Source organism: Macrotis lagotis, chromosome 4, assembly GCF_037893015.1.
Source record: "Macrotis lagotis isolate mMagLag1 chromosome 4, bilby.v1.9.chrom.fasta, whole genome shotgun sequence".
In the NCBI taxonomy this organism is placed as follows: Eukaryota; Metazoa; Chordata; class Mammalia; order Peramelemorphia; family Peramelidae; genus Macrotis; species Macrotis lagotis.
In genome coordinates this window covers 254487663-254503190 of record NC_133661.1, presented here as the reverse complement: position 1 = coordinate 254503190, position 15528 = coordinate 254487663, and the positions used below count along the sequence as shown (strand labels likewise).

Below are 15528 nucleotides of genomic sequence, written 5' to 3'. Positions count from 1 at the left end.
AAGAACTTTTTGGGAGATGTGCTTATCCCTCATGTTACAGTACTTGTGTTCTCATTGTCTTTTTTTGTAGACTCTTTCACCTTTGACTCTTCTCTTAAACCATTATATTCTCCCCCCATCCCCACTTAGCTTGCCCCAGGTGTAGTTTTAATCATTATTTAATAATAATTATTCTTCAGACAACTAAAAATTACTATTTTTCGTGTTAAAATAGATGATACTAGTCAATTTCAATGAAGGTCATTTTTTTACTACTTTTCTAGATTTGCCGGTACAATACCACTTTTTTGCCTTTTTGACTTTGTTACAAGGCAATTCTATTTTTTGGGGGGTAATTAATTATTTTATTTTATTTTTGTTAATTTTTAAAGATTTTATTTGAGTTTTGAGTTTTACAATTTTTCTCCCAATCTTACCCCCCCCCCGAAGCAATCTGTCAATCTTGATTTTGTCTCTATGTTGTACATTGATCCAAATTGAGTGTGATGAGAGAGACATTACATCCTTAAGGAAGAAACAAAAAGTATAAGAGATAACAAGATCAGGCAATAAGATGTCTGTTTTTTTCCCCTAAATTAAAGGGAATAGTCCTTGAAATTTGTTCAAATTCCATGGCTCTTTATCTGGATACAGATGGTATTCTCTATTGCAGACAGCCCAAAATTGTCCCTGGTTGTTGCACTGATGAAACGAGCAAGTCTATCAAGGTTGAACATCACCCCCATGTTGCTGATAAGGGTATACAGTGTTTTTCTGGTTCTGCTCATCTCACTCAGCATCAGTTCATGCAAATCCCTCTAGGCTTCCCTGATTTCCCATCCCTCCTGGTTTCTAATAGAATAGTAGTGTTCCATGACATACATATACCACAGTTTGCTAAGCCATTCCCCAATTGAAGGACCTTTACTTGATTTCCAATTCTTTGCCACCACAAACAGGGCTGCTATGGAATATTTTTGTACAAGTGATGTTTTTACCCTTTTTTTTTTTATCATCTCTTCAGGTTATAGACCCAGTAGTGGTATTGCTGGATCAAAGGGTATACAAGGCAATTCTTGAAGAATAATTCAGTTTATTGAATTATTTTGATTATAGTTTTCATTTTTGTAGTTTATCACTGTCATTATTGTCATCATCATCATCAGTTGAATTATGCGACTAAGTGCAAAGTCCAGGAAGAATATTGGAAGGCCTAATTGTCCATGGATGTTACATTTGTGACATAATCGAAGTGACAGTAGGATATTTCTTTGGAATTAGTGGACTCTACCTTTTATCATCTTGGATGAATAGAGTCAAAAAGGACAGAGACATAATTCAAACAGTAATCCAGGTGTTTTTAGGAAGTTCCATGAGTGTTTGTGTTAGCAGATGGTGGGACTTTTGGGACTGTGGCAATATTGATTACAATTAAATTTCTTTTAGCACATACTCCTTTTTTAAAAAAAAAAAACCAATGTAGAGAAATGGACTTTTTGTAGAATGAGTTAAGAACAATAATTTGCAATGATTTAGTAGAATGAAATTAAAGATTAGACCAATAGACTTAGGTATGTCAGAAAGATTGTAACTTTTGGAATTGCTCTCAAAGGATCATACAATAGATTGTAAAATTAGAGCTGGAAGTTACTTGAGAGGTCAGCTGTTGCAACTCCTTTATTTTACAGATAAGAAAACTTAGAACTTCAAAAGGTTGTGACATGTCCAAGGTCACACCACTGATTTTAAATGACATACCTGAGAAATCAACCCATCTCCTCTGATCCTTCCCCACACATTTTCCACTATACCCCCCCCTTCCTCCCTGGAGCTTGGCAATCAACATTACAACAAATTTATAGAATCATAGGATTCAATTAGAATGAACTTTAATTGGAATGAACCTTGGAAAAGGAAGAGTTTGGATGAGAAACTTGGATGTCATCAGATATAATATTAATGGCTTCCTATGATCTACTCATCAAAAATAGATTGGTAGCTTATATTCAATGACTGGAACTTTATTTTAAAATGTCTTATTCATTATTCTTGTGGTTCCAGTTGGGTTGCCTACTCTAGTTTTTATTTTTATCAGGAATGCAACTGATCGTTTTTTAAAAAACATTTTCAGTTTAGGTGGAGATTCAGTTTTCTCATCATAACTTTATTAGCTTTCAACATTCTGTCAATCACTATTAAGTTTCAGATAACTTTGCTAAGTGCTGGGGATTGAAAGAAAGGTAAATATCCATCCCTGTACTTAAGGAGTTTACAATCTAATGGGGAAAGAAACACATAAAATGAAGTTGACTAGGGATGGGGGAAGGGAAGGTATCTAATAAAAGGGTATGATGAAGTCCTGTAGTTAGGTGCCCTGGACCCCCCTTCTTAAATGTAGGATTTAGGAGGAGCTCCCTAATATCCCCTACCATCCTCATTTATCCTTTCTTTGGGAACGGCACAAGAGTCAAAGGGGTAGCAAATAGGTGTGAGCTTGAAAATAAATTTGATTGTGCAGGAAGATGAATTTCTGGAAATAATGGAAAAGTTCAGTGGAGCAACCAAGTAGGAAGTGATGAATAGTTTGGTTGGAATCTCTCCTTAAGTAGAGACCTGAGTATGCATTCAATTAAATCACATTGTACTTATTAATCTATGGTCTCATATACCTTAGAAATTTTAAATGCATACTCATACAGATATTTTCTTGTCTCCCCAAGGCCATCATGGATTTTCCTTTTTCCACTGTTTCTGCCAAAGTCTTGCCTTTGTACTTTTTTTTTGTTTTTAGGTTTTTGCAAGGCAAATGGGGTTAAGTGGCTTGCCCTTGGCCACACAGCTAGGTAATTATTAAGTGTCTGAGATCGGATTTGAATCCAGGTACTCCTGACTCCAAGGCTGGTGCTTTATCCACTAGCCACCTAGCCGCCCCCCTTTTTTTTCTTTTTTAAGGTTTTTGCAAGGCAATGGGGTTAAGTGGCTTGCCCAAGGCCACACAGCTAGGTAATTATTAAGTGTCTGAGATCACATTTGAACTCAGGTACTCCTGACTCCAGGGCTTGTGCTTTATCCACTACGCCACCTAGTCGCCCCTGACTTTGTACTTTTGTCAAATAAAAATTGAGGTTATTTGCTTTTCGTCTCATATCCCTTTGGCTTTATCCCTCCCTATTTCTTCCTTTCTTCCAGTATGAAAATATGCACTCAATGTATCTTACAGTCCAAAGCCAATTCCTCCATCATGTGTCCTGCTATCTTTTCCAGATTGTTCTACTAGCACCATCACTTTTTTCCTGATTTTCAATCTCTCTCTAGCAGTAGACTCTTTTCCAGGTGCCTACAAATGTGCCTGTTTCCTCTGTCCTTAAAAAGCTCAAATGAGATTCTACCATGTATACCAGCTGTTGTTTTACATCTCTCTTCCACTTCCCAGTGAAACTCCTTGGAAGAAGTTATGTGAAGTTTTTTCACATTTTCTTTTAAATGCTCTGCATTCTGACTTCCATCCTCACCATTCAATGGAAACTGCTCTCTCCAAAGTTACTAATGATCTGTTAATCACCAGATGACTCATTCTCAGTTCTTATCTTTTTCATTTTCTTCAGAGTATTTGACATTGTTTGATATTCTCCTCTCTTGGTTTTTCAGACTGTTATTGATTCTATCTTTAATTGCTGAACGGTTAAATTATAGAGCATAAATATATAGTATTTTAATCCGTTCATTTTACAGATGAAGAAACTGAGATCTAGAGAAGATATATGTTTCATGCTTTGCTCAGCTATTACATAAATTCTAAGGAGCAGAGCTGGGAAAAGACCCCAAGTGGTTCCTCATACTAAATACAATACTAGAGATATGATCTGAGCAGAGAAATGTTAAAATCACCTACATTTTAGACGCTAGACTTCTTTTCCTGCATGCTGTGTTAGCTGTAATGTCTTGGCTTCCATGTGATGGTGTAGAATTCTTTTGAGGTTAGATTCCACTAAACACTTCAGATCCTTTTCACTTAAATTGCTTTCTGTCATGCCCTTTTCACTTCTTCCTGTTTTGTTCTTATATTGTTGACTTTTTGAACTCAAACTCTGTCTGAATTTCAACTCATTAGGTATGGCCCATATTTTAACCTGTCAAGAACTTTTCAAAGGTTTTCTTGGTTACAGTTTGATTGCCCATTCTTCATATACCTAGAGATTTAAATACATGCCTATGTTCACACAAATCATAATAAACGAAATTAAGTAACTCAGTGCTTATGCTTTTTCTTTTTTAAAATAATGTTTCATTTATTTTTCCAACTACATGCAAAGATAGTTTGAAACAATCTTTTTTTTTTGTAAGGTTTTGAGTTTCACATTTTTTTTTACCTTCCACCCTGTCCTCCTACCTCCCTCTGATAGAAAGCAATCTAATATAGGTTATATATGTAAAACTATGTTAAAAATATGTCTGTAGTGATCATGCTGTGAAAGACAAGTCAAAGGTGGAAAAGGACCCATAATACATAAACACGCTTTAAAATTGAAAAAAAATTAGCTTTGGTATGCATTCAGACTTCAAAGTTACTTTTCTGGATTTGAATGGTATTTTCCATTCCATATCCTTTAGAATTGCCTTTGATTATTGTACTGCTGAGAGCAAGTCCATTCATAGCTGATCATAACGCAATATTGCTGTTAGTATATACAATGTTCTTCTGATTCTGTTCACTTCACTCAGCATCAGTTCATACAAATCTTTCCAGGCTTTAAGTTCTCTCCCTCATGATTTCTTCTTCTTTATTTTAAATCAGTTTTTCCAATTACATGCAAAGGTAGTGTTCAGTATTCATCCATTTGCAACACAATAACATTTCCACATTAATCATGTTGTTAAAGAGGAATTAGAACCAATTCCTATTCACATTTACATTTATGATTACTAACTCTATTTCCCTCCATGCTATCTTTTCCCATTTATATTTTTCTCTTTCCTTTCCCCTATTTCCTCCTTAACAATGTTTTGCTTCTGATGGTTGCCTCTTGAAAGTCTCTTTCTATTTTCCCTTTCCCTTTACTTTTTCTCTCCCCTCTCCTTTTTTTTTCTTCTTTTCTCCTCTCCTCCCATTTCCCTGTAGGATAGAGTAGATTTTTAGACCCAATTGGGAATGTTTATTATTCTCAAATCTTTTGAGAGTAAAACTCAGTGCTCACAACCGCCCCCCCCCCCATTGTAATAGGTCTTTTTGCCTCTTCATGTGGTGTTATTTATCCTCCAATGTCTCACCTTCTCCTAGCATAATCCTTCTTTTCATATGTTGATTGTTTTAAACCTGTCTTGTAGCTCCAGCCTCTGTCAAGATATATTCCTTTTGGTCTGTTCTTATAGAAATGCAGTTCTCAAGGGTTGATTGATTGCCTTATAAGCAACAGTACCTTCTAGTCACTTCATACCCAAAGTATACTGTCCCATTAGAAATACAATCAAATTATAATCTCTTTATACCACACCCTCTTTCCAAGTACCCTCTATCCTTATGAGCTAAAGTATCATGTAAACCAAAATCACTCAGAAAATAAACATTTGATCACATCTCCCTTAATTTATATTCATACCCCTTGTTCTAAGTCTCATGAACTAATTAACATTTCACTCTGCCTTCCTTATACCTTGTGTCTTGTATTTGAATATCAAATTTTCTGTTCAGTTCTGGTCTTTTTATCAGGAAAGTTTCAAAGCCCTCTATTTCATTGAAAAGATTATCTTTTCCCCTGAAAGAATATGCTAAATTTTGCAGGGTAGTTGATTCTTGATTGCAATCAAAGCTCCTTTGTCTTCTAGAATATCATATTCCAGACTCTCTGATCCTTTAATATTGAAACTGTTAAGTCTTACATAATCCTAACTGTGGTTCCCTGATATTTAAATTGCTTCTTAATGGATGCTTGTAGTATTTTCTCCTCTAGCTGAGAATTCTGTAATTTCATTTTAAATTCTTTGGAGTTTTCATTTTGGGGGTCTTTTTCTGGGTGGGGGGGTGATCAATGGATTCTTTCAAGGACTATTTAGCTTCTTGTTCTAGCATATTAGGGAAATTTCCCATGAAATTTCCTGCATTTTATTGTCCAGGCTCATTTTCTGATTATGACTTTCAGGTAGATCAGTAATTATCTCTCCTGGATCTATTTTTGAGATTGGTCAATTTTCCTAAGAGGTATTTGACACTTTGTTCTATGTTTTTCAGCCTTTTGGTTTTGTTTGATGGAATCTTGAAGTCTCACAGAGTCAGTCATTCATTTCCATTTGCCCAGTTCTAGTTTTTAAGGTTTTATTTTCTTCCTTTTTATTTTTTCCAGTTAGTTAATTTACTTTCCAGCTGATCAATTTTACTTTTAAAATTGTTTTCTTCAGTCAGTTTTTCATAATTCTCCTATATAACACATTTTAAAATACATTTTTATTCTTCATATTTTCTTTGGTTTTTAAATCCTTTTTGAGATTTTCCAAGGGATCTGGAATCAGCTCATTAGAGGCTTCAGATATAGGTGTTTTTGTCCCTGCTTTCTTCTTCTGAGATAGTTTTTAAATCACTTCTATCAGAATAGTAGCTATAAATAGTAGAGGTTTTGTTTTGTGTTATTTGGTGTGTAGTCCCAAGCTTTTATTGCCAGGGGCTGGGGTTCTAGTTCTCATTTTCTGTTGTGGTGTTACCAGTTTGCTCCCCGCACCAGGTGGCCCAATGGCTCATCAGCTCTTGCTCTCTAACTTGGGTTTGACACTCTCACTGTTGGCCCTGTTGCGCTAGGGACCTTGGCTGTGGCAAGAAGCCTCTCACTGGCTTTCTAGCTCTCCCCCTACATTGGGATAGTACCCTTTTATTTACTTTTATTTATTTCTTTTATATTTTTTATTTTTGTACACATGGTTTTTATACATTACTAAAATATTCTTGTTTAGGAGTAAACATAATACCCCTCCCCCCAAAATATAGACCCTCATGTGCAATAAAGAGAAAAAGAATTAAAATTAAAAAAAATAATAGGGGCAGCCAGGTGGTGCAGTGGACAGTGCACTGGCCCTGGAGCCAGGATCACCCAAGCCCAAATCTGGCCCCAGACATCCAACAATCACCCAGCTGTGTGACTCTGGGCAAGCCACCCAACCCCATTGCCTTGCAAAAACCAAAATAAAATAATGATGATGATGATGATGATGTGGCCAGGTGGTGCAGCAGACAGAGCACTGATCCTGGAGCGAGGAGCACCTAGATCCAAATCTGGCCTCAGACACCCACCAATCACCCAGCTGTGCAGCCCTGAGCAAGCCACCCAACCCCAATTGCCCTGCACCCCTCCATAATAATAATAATAATAGTAATAATAATAATAATGATAATAATAATAATAATAAAATGTGCTTCAGTCTGTGTTCCAACACCTCCAGTTCTGTTGTGGGTGGATCACATTCTTTATGATAAGTCCATCACAAAAGCTCCTTCCATATTTTTCTGCTGTTGCCATTGCTGGTCACAACTCCCCCCATTTATACTTCCCCACTACCATATACTATATTTTCTCTCTCCTTTCACTCTGTCCCTCTTCTTAAATGTGCTGTAAGATAGCTGAGTGGCTCAGCAGACAGATCACCAGCCCTGGGGCCAAGAGGTCCTGTACCCACATACCACCCCTTAGGCCCAGCAGTCACCTGGCCCTGTGGTTCCAGACAGGTCGTCCAATTCCAGCACTTTGCAAGAAGTAAAAAAGAAAATATGTTATATCTGACCACTCTCCCCCATGGTCCACCCTCTCCATCACTCACATCCTCCCACCCTTCCCCCGTCCCCCTTCTCTCCTTCTTACTCTAGATGTCTATACACCATTGAGTATATATGCTATTTCCTCTCCTAGACACCTTTGAGGAGAGCAAAGGGTCCCTCATTCCCCCTCGCCCCCCCTCCCATATCATTGCAGTAGCTCATTGCAATTAAAAAAAAAGCTTATTATATGAAATATCTTAGCCTATTCTACCTGTCCTTTCTCTTACTCCCAGTACATTTCCCTTTTGGCCATTGACTCAATTTGTACAACATATTATATCTTCAAATTCAGTTCTCTCCTGTGCTTCATGTATAAAAGCTCCTTCTACCTGCTCTATTAACTGGGAAGTTTCTTAAGAGTATTATCAGTCTGATTTTTCTATACATGTAGCTCATCATCATTAAGTCCCTCATATTTTGTCCCTCATATTTTATCCCTCTCCTCCACTCTCTATGCTTCACCTGAGTCAATATAAGTATTTGAAGATCAAACTTTCTGTTCAGCTGTGGCCGTTTCAACAGGAACATTTGAAATTCCCCTGGTTCATTGAAAGTCCATCTTTTTGCCTGGAAGAGGACATTCAGTTCTGCTGGGTAGTTGATTCTTAGTTGCATTCCGAGCTCTTTTGCCTTCCAGAATATTATATTCCAAGCCCTATGAGCCTTTAATGTAGTTGCTGCTAAGTCCTGTGTGATCCTGACTGCAGCTCCATGATATTTAAATTGAGTCTTTTTGGCTGCTTGTAATATTTTCTCTTTGACTTGGGAGTTCTGGAACTTGGCTATAATATTCCTGGGTGTTGTTTTTTTTTGGATCTCTTTCTCGGGGAGATTGGTAGATTCTCTCAATTTCTATTTTGCTCTGTGCTTCTAGGATATCTGGGCAATTTTCCTGTAGGAATTCTTTAAATATGATGTCAAGGCTCTTTTTCTGATCATGACTTTCAGGTATCCCACTAATTTTTAAATTATCTTTCCTGAATCTGTTTTCCATATCAGTTGTTTTTTTCAATAAGATGTTTCACATTTTCTTCTAATTTTTCATTCTTTTGGTTTTGAAGTATTGTGTCTTGATTTCTCATAAAGTCAGCAGCTACGCTCAGTTCCATTCTACATCTGAAGGATTTGTTTTCCTCAAAGAACTTTGTTATCTCTTTTTCCACCTGTCCAATTCTGCTTTTAAAAGCTTTCTTCTCCTCAATAACTTTTTGAACTGTTTTATTCATTTGACCTAAGCTGGTTTTTAAGATGTTACGTTCGTCAGCATTTTTTTTGGATCTCCTTGACTAAGCTGCTGACTTCTTTTTCATGTTTTTCCTGCATCTCTCTTATTTCTTTTTCCAGTTTTTCTTCTATCTCCCTCACTTGATTTTCAAAATCATTTTTGAGCTCTATCATAGCCTGAGCCCAATTTCTGTTTTTCTTGCAATCTTTAGATGCAGGAGCTTGTACTTCCTCATCTTCAGGTTGAGTATTTTGATCCTTCTTGGGATCATAGACAAAGTATTTCTCAGTGGTGTTCTGCCTTTTCCTCTGTTCACTCATTTTTCCCAGCCTGTGCCTGGTCCTTGGGTGCTTCTTGAGCTTTTGAGTATCATTGGGACATCCCACCCCCCAATTTATGTATGTGAGGCTCTGTCTTACCCCTTGGTGTGTGAATGACCACAATGAGGTTGTGGGTGCTCTGCTGTTTCATGGGGGGGGGCCTAGACTGTGATCAGGATCTAAATGTGGTCAGAGCCTCAGAGTCCTGTTCCAGGTACAGGGGACTTCCACTCCCCTACCTAGGCTTAGCAATCAGGGCTTAGTTGCCTGGGGGCTCCTTCTTACCAGCTCCACCCACTTCTATTTCCTGGATCTGGGCTGCCCTGAGGGCTGATTCATGTGCTTGCTCTGGCAGAGGTGGGCCCCCCCCCCCCCCCCCACTCCAGTCTTCCAAGTTGTGCTCAGTGCTTCCCTCGGTGTAGGTCAGTAAACTGCTGCCGCTGCTGTGAGCTGTGACTCCCAGCACCCTGGGGCTGCCTCCAGGAGGCTGAAGTTCCTTCACTCTGGCAGGTTACCTTGGGCTGGAGAATTGCCTCACTGGATTCCCTCTGTGGGTTCTGTCTATCTAAAATTAGAGCCCTTATTTTATAAGTTTTGAGAGAGAGCATCTAAGAGAGACTCCGCTCCTTATCTACTTTTCTTAAAGTGCCTCCAAGATACCTTGCTGAAAAGTTGTTTCAGTCTTTTTTTGATCTGTTCTGTCTCTTTAGGATATAATTAAAGGTTTCATTCAAATTTCTTTTTGTATAAACCCTGTTTTGTGCCATCATCTTATCTTCTTCCTGCTTATACTTTTTTTCTTAATTTATAATGGGGAGGAAGAATCAGAGAACTAGGGGAAAAATTACTTTGAGGCATTGTGAACCATTATTTTTAGATCTATCTTGTCAGTTATTTACTTTAATGATAATATAATTGAAAATATTTCCTATTTACCTTGTTTTGAAGTCACTATGTGTGAGGATTATCCTTGTCTTATCTGTCTTGTCTTTCTTCTGTCTGTTGTCTGTCACCCGTCTGTCTGTCTTGTCTGTCTTGCCTTTCTGTTTGCCTGTCAGTCTGCCTTACCTGAAAACTCTTATTTTGGTTACTTTTAAAAAAATTTATTTTTAATTTTTTTTAACTCCACCTACATAGAAAAAGCAAGTTTCAGCATTTACTTCCAAAACCTTGATTTTTAAATTCTCTCTCTTTCTCCCACTCCCATGATCTCATTGTACAAGTAAATACAATCACCCTCCCCCACTAAAAAGAGAAACCTCAAGAAAAATGAAGTGAGGGAGGAAGAGTGTGTTTCAGTCTGTATTCAGATACTATTAGCTCCTTATTTGGGATGAATAGCATTCTTCATAAGTCCATCAGAGAAGTTGTTTTAATATCTTTTTCCCACCATTGCTATTGTTAGCTGTATATCTCTAATCTAAGCTTAAACTCTTTCTTTTGGGAAGACTCCGACTTGGGGGGGGGGGGAGATTGATTGGAAAACGAAAATGGTATTTCAAATTATCTCCAATTTAAAATTTCCCTTTCCTCAAGTAAACGTGGGCTTAAGTTTGTGTTTCTGAAATTCACAATCTGAGAGGCACAAAATCATGAACATTTATGCAGAAATCTCCAGGTAGTCCGTCCTATACAGTTGCTTTTAACGTCTTTATGAAATCTGGAACCATGCCCCATTCCCCCTTTTCTTTTTGAAATGGAGTTAGAATGCAGTTATTCCAGATGTTTGAGAATATAAAACACATACTAGCAGCATCATTTTGCTTCTTTTTCCTTAGAAACTGTGTAATAGGAAAAGCCAGCTTCTCAATTTTCAGCAGTTTTCTGTATCAAAAGAGTTAGTACTCAAGTAGGCTGTAAAGAAAATTCTTGCATTTGCTTATCTTAGTTTCTGCTTAAAAAATTCATCACATGCTTCAAAGAAACTTTAGTCTTCTCTGCTGGCATTCTCATTAATGGCAAATATTCTTGAAATGGGACTGGAGTAATTTCACATTGTAAAGCAACTTGTATGGAATCCATTGTATTTAGCTTATGGAATTTTCTTCATGGCAGCAAGGTGGTGGCAGTGCACAAAGCCAAGGATTTCAGTAGAGAAAATATGAGTTTGAGTCCTGTTTCTTTGTAATCCTGGATGAGTCATTTAGTCTCTCTTTGCCTCAGTTTCTTCATCTTTGAAAGGGCACAGTGACACCAACTTCACAGAGTTGTTAGAGTCAAATGAGTTTTTATGGAAAATGTTTTCAAGAAGTATCATGTAAGTGCTAGCTGTTATTATTACTCCCAATAAAAGCTGCTAGCTGTTACTGGGCTTGGCAAAGGTAGTGAAGACAAACTTAACTAATTTATTTTTTTTTTCCCTAGGGAAAAACTCTTTGCAGTTTGTACTGAGTACTATAGTTAACAGAGCTAACTGATGATTTTTATTAGCCTGGACGTTTCTTAGTGCATATGCTTAAAAGAGTCTTTGCTAATAAGACTGGAAAAGAGAAGCCTTGTATTTTCATCCATGGACTGGAAATCCTAATTCCCAGAAACACTTATACCTTATGAACCCATTTGCTTAATATATCTTAAACAGAAAAGATCTTTAACCTTCATTTTTAATGTTAATAAGCAATTTAAAAGTGAATGTAGTTTGTGTAGTGTGAGTGTTGTTTGTGAAAATATTTCAATGTAGTAATGACCTTATCAGTGTGAAGACTTTTTCTGTTACCAAAACTGAATGTAACATACCTTCTTATCCTTAACAATTCTGGTTCAAGTCCTTCCATAAATGTAGCCTGAGATCTACCTAACATACTTGGAGGTATTCCTCATCTTTAAATTCAGTAATAATAATAATAATAATCATCATCATAATAATCATAATCATAATAATAATAATAACAACAACAACAATATTATTAATAACAGTTATCATTTACTTAACTTTTTAATTCTTTATCTCATTTTATCTTCACAACAACCCTGGGAGGTAAATGCCATTATTATCTACATTTTATAGATGAGGAAGCAGTTAAGTGACTTTTCCTAAGGTTATACAGCTAACAAGTATCTGAGAACAGATTAAAACTGAGATTTTCCTGACTTAAGTCCAGGTTGCTGTCTAATAATATTACAATAGCAGTACAGCCTTCCCTGTACTGGTTATTCCTTGTCCCAGGTATGGTTAAATTACCTCATTTTATAATGATATTGCCAAGTGAATGATATATTTTTTTAACATCATGTCTTATATGTTACTTCTTCTGCTTAATTAATCATTAGTAATTCACCAAAGCTATTTACACCCACTATCTATCTCTCCTCTGCCCACTGCCATCCATAATTTTGATTCTTTGAATTAGCAGTATGTGATGTGTAGCCATATAGCATCCCTGGGAAAAGATGATATTTAAAAGATTTTTGTTGGTTACAGAGGACAGAGTTAGAAGATAGTCACAAGTAGTAAATAGCAAATAGTCACAAATAAACATAATTATTTGGAGAAAAGAATTCTGGATGATATATATTTTTTAACTTACTAAGTTTTTCCTTTGTGGATGATGAGACTCAAATCTTTGAGTGATTATGAATCTTATTTAGGAGACATCTGAGGCTTTTTACACAATGCCATTCATAAACAAGGAATATCAAAATAATCTCATTTTTATTTATCATCTTTCTAATTAGTGATATGGAGCATATGATAATTGAGAGCTTGGATTTTTTTTCCTTTGAAAAGTGTCTGTTCATGTCCTTTGTCTATCCACTGGAGAATAGCTCTTAGTTTTGTAAATTTGAATACATTCTTTATGTCATGGAACTAGGATGTTTACCAGAGAAACTTGTAGCAAAAATTTTCCCAAAGTTTTTAATAATTGAAATAGTCCATTTTTATCTTGTGATCCTCTATCATTTCTTTATTCATGTACAAATTAATTTCTTTTTTGGTCCTTAGATTTGTTTATGATGTGACCTTTATCTATTATTCCAGCCCATTGGAGCTTTTCTTGGTGTATGGTGTAAAGTGTTGGTTTAAATCCAGTTTTCCCTGATTTAAATCAAAAAAGTCAGCTAGTGAGTCATCCCAATAATTGGAATCTTTGGGTTTACCCAACACTATGATGTATGTTTTGAACCCAGTTTGTTTCACTGATCAACTTTTTTTTTTATAAAAATGAAGGGACCTTGCAAAAAAAAAAGCCCTCCCCCAAAACTGAGACCAGTCATTTAAATGATTGCTACTTTATGTAGGACAGTTTGAAACCTGGTACTGATTGATAAATCTCCTTCCTTTTCCAGTTTTAAAATTATTATCCTTTACTTGAATAAATTTTGTTCTCCATGAATCTTTTTTTCCCCTAGCTATGAAAATGTTCTTTCTGGAGTTTGCTGCATTAACAAATAACTTGGTTTAAGTAGCATTGTCATTTTTGTTATATTGGCTCGACATAGGCAGGAACAATTAATGTTTATGTGTAAAGATTATTTTATAGTTAAATGATCTCTGAGTAAATTTTGGAAGATATACTTCTAAGTATTTATATAGCCTATATTTACTTTTAAATATTTTTTATTTTTTTTAAATCTTTCTTTAAGGGTCCTTTATTAAGTATAATTTTCTTTTGCATTAGGATCAGAAAATTAAGTGCTTAGTTTGATTTTCTACTATGTGTTATCTCCCCCTCTTAGAATGAAAATCTACTTGAGGACAGGGTCTGTCTTCATTTTTGAATTTGTGTTCCCAGTATTTACCATAGTCCATACCACCCACAATTAATGTTTATATATTCACTTGAAGAGGGGAAATAATTAGAAATATCAATGATGTAATAATAGATATAAGGTAGAAATAGACAATAAAACTATGATAGTGGGGAACCTTAATGTAACATATTCAGATCAAGATAAAACTAACCAAAATATGAGCAAGAAAGATATTAAGGTTCTGCATAAAACATGAGAAAAGGAGAGGGAATTGATGTATGCTGAGTTTGGAAAGGAATAACATACTCTTAACTATAAATCCCTTTACAAAAACTAACCATGTATTGGAACTTCAGGGAACTCAGTTCACTCTTTGTTATGAATCAGAATGACCACTGGGAAATACGACCCTAAATGATAGTGCTCTGCTTAAAGGGCTTACAAATTGAACTATGACTTTTAGTTATTATTCTGCTATTGTTTGACTGGAAGTAGTTATTTTTACTATAACTTTATACCAGGTGGAATTGTACTGCTTCAGCAAAATTATTTAAAATTGAATATTATTTTATTTTACCTAGGTTTCAAAAAAATATTCCAAATTGGACCTAGTTGGAAGAACTGCTTTATGTCTCTGAATTGAGAAAAGGTGAGTTGATTGATTTATTACATATTAAAGTTGTAGTATATATTTTATATGTACTTTGAGCCATTGCAAACTTTAATAGAAATTTTTTTCATCGACAAAAACTTATGTTCTCCCCAGCTCTCCAACCATATTGATGGGGGAGGGGGTTAGGGAACTCCTGTAACAGTTATATATATAGTCAAAGTTTCACAATGTCTCTGTCCAGAAATAAGTCTCATGCTATTCCTAACTCTGTAAGGAGATAGATTGCTTTCTCTATTAGTAGTCCTCTGGAATTGAGGTTGGTTGTGCCATTGATTACAGTTTTTAAGTTTTTCATAATTGCATTTCTAATAGATTTATTGCGTAAGTAGTTCTTCTAGTTCTGTTCACTTTATTTGGTGTCAGTTCATGTCTTTTTTTTCCTGGTTTTTGCAAGTCAGTGGGTTTAAGTGACTTGGCCAAGGTCATACAACTAGGTCATTATTTAATATCTGGGGCTAGATTTAAACCTAGGACCCCTGACTCCAGGGTGGTGCTGTATCCACTGCACCACCTAGCTGCCCCCTCATTTAAGTCTTTTTACAAGACTTTGAAATCAGTTTGTTTTTCATTTCTAATGTCTATAATTGGTACAGCTATTCTCTGGTTTACAGAGACTCTTGTTTCCAGTTCTTTGCTACCATAAAAGAGCTGCTTTAGCTATTTTTTATCTGTTCTTGTTCGTCCTGCGTGCTCGCTCTCTCTCTCTCTCTCTCTCTCTCTCTCTCTCTCTCTCTCTCTGATACAGACCTAGAAGTAGTTAAAGATTATTGCTTATTAATTTAGAAAAATAAAATGGTTTGTCTTTATGGGTTTGGTGGGGGGATGTGATTTTGGTTTCTGT

The 15528-nt window shown here is 36.0% G+C and overlaps 1 protein-coding gene across 8 annotated transcripts in view; it reads left to right on the top strand.

Moving 5' to 3' along the window:
• The window catches only part of SIPA1L1 (signal induced proliferation associated 1 like 1), a 395826-nt gene that overhangs the window by 53800 nt on the left and 326498 nt on the right, over positions 1-15528 (top strand). For all 8 annotated transcript variants that reach the window (XM_074235822.1, XM_074235817.1, XM_074235823.1 and 5 more), the window contains exon 2: positions 14596-14663. The gene's annotated coding sequence lies outside the window, so the exon portion shown is untranslated. The remainder of the gene's footprint in view (positions 1-14595; positions 14664-15528) is intronic.